This window comes from Pinus tabuliformis, chromosome 4_2 (assembly GCF_031772625.1).
Source record: "Pinus tabuliformis cultivar Carrire ecotype Pingquan chromosome 4_2, CPIR1, whole genome shotgun sequence".
Classification (NCBI taxonomy): domain Eukaryota; kingdom Viridiplantae; phylum Streptophyta; class Pinopsida; order Pinales; family Pinaceae; genus Pinus; species Pinus tabuliformis.
In genome coordinates, this window is record NC_142304.1 from 529,284,400 (window position 1) to 529,295,931 (window position 11,532).

The following is an 11,532-nucleotide window of genomic DNA, read 5'->3' on the forward strand; positions in this document are numbered from 1 at the left end:
ATGTATGGGCCTTTCACAAATCAAATCCAAGTTAGCAAGGCTTTGAAAGGTTTGCCCCGTGAGAAAGTTCAGCTGGTCACTAAGTTTGGCAATGTTGTTTTTCGTGTTAAAAGCTCAGCAGAGTATGTACGCAAAGCTTGTGAAGACAGCCTGAAGCGCCTTGATGCGGATTATATTGATCTTTAATATATTGGGCTCTCTGAAACTAGTGGCTAATGTTGTACATCTTATTACAGCTGTTCAGTTAGAATGGTCTTTGTGGACCCGTGATGTGGAATATGATATCATTCCTGCTTGCAGGGATTTGGAAATAGGCATTATACCTTATAGTCCTCTTGGACGTGGATGTTTTGCTGGAAAATCAGTTGTTGAAAACTTACATGAGGGTGATAGTAGACTGGTTCGGCAACCTCGGTTTCACGGAGAGAATTGCGAGAAGAAGTATTATTTGAACGAGTTTCTGCTCTAGCTAAGAAAGCATGGGTACACACCCGCGCAATTGGCCCTCGCATGGGTGCTTCATCAAGGAAGTGACGTTGCTCCTATTCCAGGAACAAGTAAAGTAAAAAACATTTGGATGAAAATATTGCATCTTTATGGGTTAGCTTGTCACAGCAAGAACTGAATGAGATTGCTACAGCTGTTCCAGAATATGAGGTCGCAGAATTGAGACATCCTGAGAGTATGTATAAAAAACGACTTGGAAACTCGCTAACGTACTGGCGACCATACTGGGGAGAACATTCAATTTGTTGATTGTCTTGTCCCAGTACATGTAATCAAGGTGCAGATCTGATGCTGATGGTGGACAGCAGTCAGACACTTATGCAGGCTGAACCATTCACCTGGCGACTCCAATTCGATCCAGACATTCCAACGCATGCTGATCAGTTCATGCAATGGTAGGGTATGTGGCAAACCCTGCACTTTGTGAAGCTCTAAACGGAGTTAGAGAGTGGTTAGTAGATATTGAAACTAATGAAGAATTTTTCAATGACTTCTTTCAAAGTTTGAAATCTCCAGAGTTCTCTCCTGAAGCTAAAATTGGTGCCTGTGAGTTAATTGTTGAAAAGCTTGAAAAGGAGATTCAATGTTTAGATGAGCAGATTCAGTCATATGATTTCCAAGACCCTAAAAAGTTCTTGGAAATCCTTCCTCCATCGAAACAAGAAATCGTAGACTTGCCTACAAATGTTTATATTGACAGTGTGCAGATGCAAGTATGTATTGCAGAGTTGGGGCAGCCAACAGAGTCTGGCTTCCGTGATCCTATTGCGGCATACATGGACATGTTTTTCAGTTTGCTTGACGGATCAGGCTGTCTTTTCCGTGACGAGGGTCATTACTTACATGAAAGGCTGCCAGCAATTGCATCTATGACCTGGTGGAAGCATGCTCGAGCGGCATCATTTTCAAGTTTACTTGAATGGTTAATATGGCATTTTAGTATTACCTGATCTATTGTTCGTACAACATATTAGAGTAGATTTTGTAAATAAATAAGCAGCCATAAGGGCAGCAGCTTGTTTTAGTTTTCTTGAAGATTGCTAAGTCGTTTTTCAGTCATTTCAGTCTTGAGATCAAATCAGTTTGAGTTCAGTTTCAGTTGTGTCGATGATGACTCCATTGCCCAATGGGTGGAGGCACTGTCTGCTCTCCCAAAGTTCTGTGGTCCTTGGCACCTCCACGAAGCGGCAGTTGCCATCCCAGGTGGAGCCGATGTTAGACTCCGTCTTGTACGACTGATTCTTCTTCAAAACCCTGTTTTGAAGAAGAAATCACTAAATGTATTTTTTAGAATATGTATTAAAGTCTCCAGCTCTTCAAATGGCAGTGGTTTCATTAACTCCTATCCCTCCAAGCAGACAAAGAAAAAGCCTCTCATCATATCAGATTTGCAATGATACTGGTGACATGGTTGTCAATCCTGGCCGTGGACTTCAAAATATTTCCCAGGAGATTTGCTAAGACAGAAACGTATGGTACAGGATTAATGGATCTCGGGGTTGAATCTTTTGCAGTTGCAAATGCACTAGTTTCAAAACAGGCACTCGGTGTCCATGTTGGGGAATATGGTGTACACTGGAATTTCTTTTTCACTCTTGCAACAGTGGCCATTGTGATATCAATAATCAATATTCATCCCCAATACTGTGGCTTCTTTGGATTTGTAATTCTCACAGTTTATTAAGCAGTCCTTGAGGAATTCTTCGATCATAATGTGCTTGTGACTTTCCTCCTAGCAAATATATTAACGGGCCTTGTAAATGTGTTTTTGACTACTGTTTTTGTTTCTCCATTCCTAGCCTACTGCATTTTGTTTTTATATGCAGTGGTTTTGTTTGTATGCTGTATAGTGTAAAAACAGATTGGATTCTCGGAAAAACCCATGAGGAGTCCCAACTTCAATATCATTTCAGTGGGTCAATTTAGTGAATGAAAGAGGGCTTTGTGAGAAAATTCCATATTGCTGAAGGGAATGGGTTCAGAACGAGAAATAGAGGCCGAGTTCTCTTGGTGTAATAGGGAGAAATTGAATGTGTGCTGGCACTGCTCTCTTAGCTAAAAGGCAAATTTCTTCACTGTTACCAAGGGCCATGTTGACTGTAATAAATGGAGGTTTTATGGCTTAATAAGGAGCAAGAGTTTCATCTTCGAGGAAGGGTTTGTATTTATTGTGGTGGCCTGTGCGACTACCATTGTTTGAAGGATGGATTGGAGTTTTAGGAGCCGTATTCCCTTGTTGGTTGAGGCAACTGGCCTCTATTATGTTTTCTGGGTACATTTTGAGGAGAGACTAAACCATTGTTTGCACAGAACTGAGCGCTCTTCTTCCTTGATGACCGTGTGAGCTTTTCTTGTAGCAAAGATTCAAATTTCAGAGGACACATTCATTTGGTTGGTTGTACATGTGTATTCTCAATCGAGTGGATCCATGTGACTTTAATGTAGCTGTAACAAAGGCAGAAAGACAGAGAGATAAGAGGTCGATTTCCTTGGGGTCTTGATTACAACAGCCTATTAAAGGCTGGGAATCGTATGGAAGAGATAAATCATAAAAGCCTGTGCGCATGGGGCTCTAACTACGCAAATGATACTCTCCTTTGTTTCATTACAGTGCCATGGAGTTTGGCATAAGCTCATGAGTTGTTCTCAATGCTCTTGCAATTGATCCTGGAAGAAAATGGAAGGGGCCTTGGCGCTGGTTTGATGAATCGATGCTGGACTGTTGTGAACCTTTGAAAAAGGTGAATGTTGATGGCATGCCTAGCCAATTGTTCTGGAGCTAAGGTTGAAGCTTTCCGCTCCAATCCAAGTTCTATTGATGAATTCCGGAGATTTGTAGCAAAGTGTGCTTCTTCTGAAGATTGCCATGTGATTACATCATATTATAATAACTCCACTAAAGCAGACATGATTTGGCCATTTTTCACCGATTGGTGGATACCATGCTGGAAAAGACATGGCACTTGTTTTATATGTCGCTCGATTCAAGTATCCTCCCCATTGGGTTCCACTTTCACTTCTTTGGGAGGCAATGAATACCATATATGAAACAACTCAAAAATACAGGGGGTTTATGCTAATCTTGAAGCACCAGCAGGGTCCATCCTTACTTTATACTCTGGTTCTGCAGCTTCTGCAAGCAGAAGGTTTTGACAGTGTAGAAAAATTCCTTTCGACAGTTTTTGAATCATTACCTGCAAATCTTACAAATTTCATCAAGTGGATTGCCGAAGTTAGAAGGTTGGACAGCTCTGAGAAAACTGCAGATAAGGAAGAAGCTAAGCGAATTGCTATCAAGGGAGAAATATTGCCACAAATAAAGGAAACAAAAATTTACAAGGTTGCGGATAAGTGGTCTTCATCTGCAACCTCATGCTTCACTTTATCATGGTCTACTGAAGATAATTCGTTGGAGATAATTGAAAATGTTTGCTTCCGAAGGGAAGCCACCCAATGTGAACAGATTGGTGTATCGAAAGAGTGTTTTTGTAATAAGGCTTGTATGCTAATGAGCAAGTATAATGCAGTGGATGTATGTATATTGTTATTGAGATATATTAAGCAGAGATAAAGCTTTATCATGCAAGGAGTGTGGTTAGAGTCTGCGCACAAGACATATGGCATATCTTTTCTCAGGTTTGATACATTGACTTGACAACAAAGATATGGAGTATGAAAGCAACATACGTGTCTACATGATCTCAAGGAGCACACGAAGGAAATCTATGCTGTCAAGTGGAGCCCCACTGGTCCGTGTACAAATAATCCTAATGAACTCATTTGACTCATCAATCAAATTATGGGATGTCGAGCAAGGAAGACAATTATTCAAATTGACTACTCACAGTGAACCTACATATTCAATTGCTTTCAAGTGGGTTGTGCGACGGGTGTCTACATATATGGTCAGCGAAGGAAGGAAGCGGTGGAATTTACGATGTCTGCTGGAATAGAGAAGAAAGCGAAGGTGAAAGGTAAAGGACCAAACACCACGAAGACATCTGTCACAGCAGAAAAACAGGGTCAATTCGCCTATTTTTATCCTCAGTTCCGATTTAAAAGGATCAGCGTTCCGGTTTATTAGCCATCAGAGGATTTCAAGAGAAACGAATTTGCCTATTTCGATCCTCAGTCATGATTTCATGAGAACTTTGCTCCAGATTTTGTCTCTTAATAAACCAATCGTAGAAGATTTAGAGGAACGCTGTTCTATTTGAAGAATGGATGAAACGCTTTTTTGTTAATTTTTGTAATGTCAGTTTAAACAGCGCCCTGTTTTGGGTCGATCTTTTTTCTATAGACAGTCCTATTTATTATTGTAAATTCTTTGTAAAGAGGGAGCATGTAGAGGGGAGAGTTCTGAGTGCTGGAGAATAGATAGCTTACCATGTACAGTTTTTCACAGAGATTTTTAATCAAATTTCACAGCTCTGACTTCTGAGATTCCCGTGGTATGATAATTTAGCATAAGTTTTTCTTGTGTTTCATATGTGATCTGTTATGTTCCATTTCACTTCATGATCATTTCTAATTGAACAAATGAAGTGTTAAAGTAAGAATTCATGCCTGTCGTGCTCTGCTTTTAAGTTTGTTCAATATTTAATGTTTTCTACTATTTAAGGAGGATTCAAAGTTATTGTTTTCCCTCCTTAGCTCCTCACCAGTCTTGCCATCCCATTTAAATCTAGATTTGGTGTTAAATTTCTTGCCTACCTTGCCTCAGTCGATAATATGTGTTGTTCATTATATTTCTCTATTCAAGCTGTGATTTTGCCCATGCAGCCCGGAACAACCCCGTCATTTAATTAAAAACCCCTTTTGATGAGTTTACTAACCTAATATTAGTGTTACCTTATTGGGTCATCTCATCTATTGAAGATTTTACGAGATAGACCGGAGAGAGTCTTCTCCTGCCCCGTAGGGCTAGCTACGAGGCTAAATGGTTTGATGTTGCCTTGAGGTTTACCTTTCTCAGCCTGAGGTGAAATTTCAAGCGCTAACATACTGACGACCATACTGGGGAGAACAATTGATCATTTGTTCATTGACGTGTTATTTCATAAGTCTTAGACGGAGCTTGAAGTTACGCCAGGTAGCCTTCGAAAACGCTCTTGTTTTACATCAGCGTTAGTAGATAAACGCTGCTTCAGTCAATCTCCGTGAGCTTGTGAATACAACACTTCATTTGCATTTTACCCCAGTACATGTATCAAGTTCAGTTCTGATTGTTGATAGTGGACAACGATCAGACACTGACAAGGCTAAATGGTTTGATGTTGCCTTGAGGTTTACCATTAAATGGCATCCATCCCACGCATTAACTCGGTACCCAAGGATTCGAGGTTTCCAAACTTGGCTTAGGATGTATGGGGTTTTCATTTGTCTATGGCACCCCTGTTGCCGAGGACGATGGAATTTCTTTGGTTTATCATGCTTTCAACAGAGGCATCATGTTTTTTGACACTGCAGATATGTATGGGCCTTTCACAAATGAAATCCAAGTTGGCAAGGCTTTGAAAGGTTTGCCCCGTGAGAAAGTTCAGCTGGTCACTAAGTTTGGCAATGTTGTTTTTCGTGTTAAAAGCTCAGCAGAGTATGTACGCAAAGCTTGTGAAGACAGCCTGAAGCGCCTTGATGCAGATTATATTGATCTTTAATATATTGGGCTCTCTGAAACTAGTGGCTAATGCTGTACATCTTATTACAGTTGTTCAATTAGAATGGTCTTTGTGGACCCGTGATGTGGAAGATGATATCATTCCTGCTTGCAGGGATTTGGGAATAGGCATTATACCTTATAGTCCTCTTGGACGTGGATGTTTTGCTGGAAAAGCAGTTGTTGAAAACTTACATGAGGGTGATAGTAGACTGGTGCGGCAACCTCGGTTTCACGGAGAGAATTGCGAGAAGAAGTATTATTTGAACGATTTTCTGCTCTAGCTAAGAAAGCATGGGTACACACCCGCGCAATTGGCCCTCGCATGGGTGCTTCATCAAGGAAGTGGCGTTGCTCCTATTCTAGGAACAAGTAAAGTAAAAAAAAATTGGATGAAAATATTGCATCTTTATGGGTTAGCTTGTCACAGCAAGAACTGAATGAGATTGCTGCAGCTGTTCCAGAATATGAGGTCGCAGAATCGAGACATCCTGAGAGTATGTATAAAAAACGACTTGGAAACTCGCTAACATACTGGCGAGCATACTGGGGAGAACATTCAATTTGTTGATTGTCTTGTCCCAGTAGATGTAATCAAGGTGTAGATCTGATGCTGATGGTGGACAGCAGTCAGACACTTATGCAGGCTGAACCATTCACCTGGCGACTCCAATTCGATCCAGACATTCCAACGCATGCTGATCTGTTCATGCAATGGTAGGGTATGTGGCAAACCCTGCACTTTGTGAAGCTCTAAACGGAGTTAGAGAGTGGTTAGTAGATATTGAAACTAATGAAGAATTTTTCAGTGACTTCTTTCAAAGTTTGAAATCTCCAGAGTTCTCTCCTGAAGCTAAAATTGGTGCCTGTGAGTTAATTGTTGAAAAACTTGAAAAGGAGATTCAGTGCCTAGATGAGTAGATTCAGTCATATGATTTCCAAGACCCTAAAAGGTTCTTGGAAATCCTTCTTCCATCGAAACAAGAAATCGTAGACTTGCCTACAAATGTTTATATTGACAGTGTGCAGATGGAAGTATGTATTGCAGAATTGGGGCAGCCAACAGAGTCTGGCTTCCGTGATCCTATTGCGGCATACATGGACATGTTTTTCAGTTTGCTTGACGGATCAGGCTGTCTTTTCCGTGACCAGGGTCATTACTTACATGAAAGGCTGCCAGCAACTGCATCTATGACCTGGTGGAAGCATGCTCGAGCGGCATCATTTTCAGGTTCACTTGAATGGTTAATATGGCATTTTAGTATTACCTGATCTATTGTTTTTACAACAGATTAGAGTAGATTTTGTAAATAAATAAGCAGCCATAACGGCAACATCTTGTTTTAGTTTGCTTGAAGATCGTTAAGTCGTTTTTCAGTCATTTCAGTCTTGAGATCAAATCAGTTTGAGTTTAGTTTCAGTTGTGTCGATGATGACTCCATTGCCCAATGGGTGGAGGCACTGTCTGCTCTCCCAAAGTTCTGCGGTCCTTGGCACCTCCACGAAGCGGTAGCTGCCATCCCAAATGGAGCTGATGTTAGACTCCGTCTTGTACGACTGATTCTTCTTCAAAACCCTGTTTTGAAGAAGAAATCACTAAATGTATTTTTTAGAATATGTATTAAAGTCTCCAGCTCTTCAAATGGCAGTGGTTTCATTAACTCCTATCCCTCCAAGCAGACAAAGAAAAAGCTTCTCATCATATCAGATTTGCAATGATACTGGTGACATGCTTGTCAATCCTCGCTGTGGACTTCAAAATATTTCCCAGGCGATTTGCTAAGACAGAAACGTATGGTACAAGATTAATGGATCTCGGGGTTGAATCTTTTGCAGTTGCAAATGCACTAGTTTCAAAACAGGCACTCGGTGTCCATGTTTGGGAATATGGTGTACACTGGAATTTCTTTTTCACTCTTGCAGCAGTGGCCATTGTGATATCAATAATCAATATTGATCCCCAATACTATGGCTTCTTTGGATGTGTAATTCTCACAGTTTATTAAGCAATCCTTGAGGAAGTCTTCGATCATAATGTGCTTGTGACTTTCCTCCTAGAAAATATATTAACGGGCCTTGTAAATGTGTTTTTGACTACTGTTTTTGTTTCTCCATTCCTAGCCTACTGCATTTTGTTTTTATATGCAGTGGTTTTGTTTGTATGTTGTATAGTGGAAAAACAGATTGGATTCTCGGAAAAACCCATGAGGAGTCCCAACTTCAATATCATTTCAGTGGGTCAATTTAGTGAATGAAAGAGGGATTTGTGAGAGCATTCCATATTGCTAAAGGGAATGGGTTCAGAACGAGAAATAGAGGCCGAGTTCTCTTGGTGTAATAGGGAGAAATTGAATGTGTGCTGGCACTGCTCTCTTAGCTAAAAGGCAAATTTCTTTACTGTTACCAAGGGCCATGTTGACTGTAATAAATGGAGGGTTTATGGCTTAATAAGGAGCAAGAGTTTCATCTTCGAGGAAGGGTTTGTATTTATTGTGGTGGCCTGTGCGACTACCATTATTTGAAGGATGGATTGGAGTTGTGGGAGCCATATTCCCTTGTTGGTTGAGGCAACTGGCCTCTATTATGTTTTCTGGGTATATTTTGAGGAGAGACTAAACGATTGTTTGCACAGAACTGAGCGCTCTTCTTCCTTGATGACCGTGTGAGCTTTTCTTGTAGCAAAGATTCAAATTTCAGAGGACACATTCATTTGGTTGGTTGTACATGTGTATTCTCAATCGAGTGGATCCATGTGACTTTAATGTAGCTGTAACAAAGGCAGAAAGACAGAGAGATAAGAGGTCGATTTCCTTGGGGTCTTGATTACAACAGCGTATTAAAGGCTGGGCATCGTATGGAAGAGATAAATCATAAAAGCCTGTGTGCAGGGGCTCTAACTACGCAAATGATACTCACCTTTGTTTCATTACATTTCCATGGAGTTTGGCATAAGCTCATGAGTTGTTCTCAATGCTCTTGCAATTGATCCTGGAAGAAAATGGAAGGGGCCTTGGTGCTGGTTTGATGAATCGATGCTGGACTGTTGTGAACCTTTGAAAAAGGTGAAAGTTGATGGCATGCCTAACTAATTTTTCTGGAGCTAAGGTTGAAGATTTCCGCTCCAATAAAATTTCTATTGATGAATTCCGGAGATTTGTAGCAAAGTTTGCTTCTTCTGAAGATTGCCATGTGATTACGTCATATTATAATAACTCCACTAAAGCAGACAGGATCTGGCCATTTTTCACCGATTGGTGGATACCATGCTGGAAAAGACATGGCACTTGTTTTAGATGTCGCTCGATTCAAGTATCCTCCCCATTGGGTTCCACTTTCACTTCTTTGGGAGGAAATGAATACCATAGACGAAACGACTCAAAAATACAGGGGGTTTATGCTAATATTGAAGCACCAGCAGGGTCCATCCTTACTTTATACTCTGGTTCTGCAGCTTCTGAAAGCAGAAGGTTTTGACAGTGTAGAAAAAATCCTTTCTGTAGTTTTTGAATCATTACCTGCAAATCTTACAGATTTCATCAAGTGGATTGCCGAAGTTAGAAGGTTGGACAGCTCTGAGAAAACTTTAGATAAGGAAGAAGCTGAGCGAATTTCTTTCAAGGGAGAAATATTGCAACAAATAAAGGAAACAGAAATTTACAAGGTTGCGGATAAGTGGTCTTCATCTGCAACCTCATGCTTCACTTTATCATGGTCTACTGAAGATAATTCGTTGGAGATAATTGAAAATGTTTGCTGCCAAAGGGAAGCCACCCAATGTGAACTGATTGGTGTATTGAAAGAGTGTTTTTGTAATAAGGCTTGTATGCTAATGAGCAAGTATAATGCAGTGGATGTATGTATATTTTTATTGAGATATATTAAGCGAGATAAATCTTTATCATGCAAGGAGTGTGGTTAGAGTCTGCGCACAAGACATATGGCATATCTTTTCTCAGGTTTGATACATTGACTTGACAACAAAGATATGGAGTATGAAAGCAACATACGTGTCTACATGATCTCAAGGAGCACACGAAGGAAATCTATGCCGTCAAGTGGAGCCCCACTGGTCCGTGTACAAATAATCCTAATGAACTCATTTGACTCAGCAATCAAATTATGGGATGTTGAGCAAGGAAGACAATTGTTCAAATTGACTACTGACAGTGAACCTATATATTCAATTTCTTTCAAGTGGGTTGTGCGACGGGTGTCTGCATATATGGTCTGCGAAGGAAGGAAGTGGTGGAATTTACGATGTCTGCTGGAATAGAGAAGAAAGCAAAGGTGAAAAGTAAAGGACCAAACACCACGAAGACATCTGTCACAGCAGAAAAACAGGGTCAATTCGCCTATTTTTATCCTCAGTCCCGATTTCAAAGGATCAACGTTCCGGTTTATCTGCCATCAGAGGATTTCAAGAGAAACGAATTTGCCTATTTCGATCCTCAGTCATGATTTCATGAGAACTTTGCTCCAGATTTTGTCTCTTAATAAACCAATCGTAGAAGATTTAGAGGAACGATGTTCTATTTGTAGAATGGATGAAACGCTTTTTTGTTAATTTTTGTAATGTCAGTTTAAACAACGCCCTGTTTTGGGTCGATATTTTTTCTACAGACAGTCCTATTTATTATTGTAAATTCTTTGTAAAGAGGGAGCATGTAGAGGGGAGAGTTCTGAGTGCTGGAGAATAGAGAGCTTACCATGTACAGTTTTTGACAGAGATTTTTAATGAGATTTCACAGCTCTGACTTCTGAGATTCCTGTGGTATGATAATTTAGCATAAGTTTTTCTTGTGTTTCATATGTGATCTGTTATGTTCCATTTCACTTCATGATCATTTCTAATTGAACAAATGAAGTGTTAAAGTAAGAATTCATGTCTGCCATGCTCTGCTTTTAAGTTTGTTCAATATTTAATGTTTTATATTGTTTAAGGAGGATTCAAAGTTATTGTTTGCCCTCCTTAGCTCCTCACCAGTCTTGCCATCCCATTTAAATCTAGATTTGGTGTTAAATTTCTTGCCTACCTTGCCTCAGTCGATAATCTCTGTTGTTCATTATATTTCTCTGTTCAAGCTGTGATTTTTCCCATGCAGCCCGGAACAACCCCATCATTTAATTAAAAACCCCTTTTGATCAGTTTACTAACATAATATCAGTGTTACCTTATTGGGTCATCTCATATATTGAAGATTTTACGAGATAGACCGGAGAGAGCCTTCTCCTGCCCCGTAGGGCTAGCTACGAGGCTAAATGGTTTGATGTTGCCTTGAGGTTTACCTTTCTCAGCCTGAGTTGAAATTTCAAGCGCTAACACCCTAAAGGTTGGAGCCTCAAACAAACAAGGTTGGTGCCTTGAAAAG

The 11,532-nt window shown here is 40.2% G+C and overlaps 2 pseudogenes; both read left to right on the forward strand.

Moving 5' to 3' along the window:
* Positions 1 to 4,078, forward strand: LOC149170347 (glutathione gamma-glutamylcysteinyltransferase 1-like; annotated as a pseudogene).
* A 1,795-nt stretch (positions 4,079 to 5,873) lies between these two features.
* On the forward strand, positions 5,874 to 10,082 carry LOC149170348 (glutathione gamma-glutamylcysteinyltransferase 1-like; annotated as a pseudogene).
* Positions 10,083 to 11,532: the final 1,450 nt, after the last annotated feature.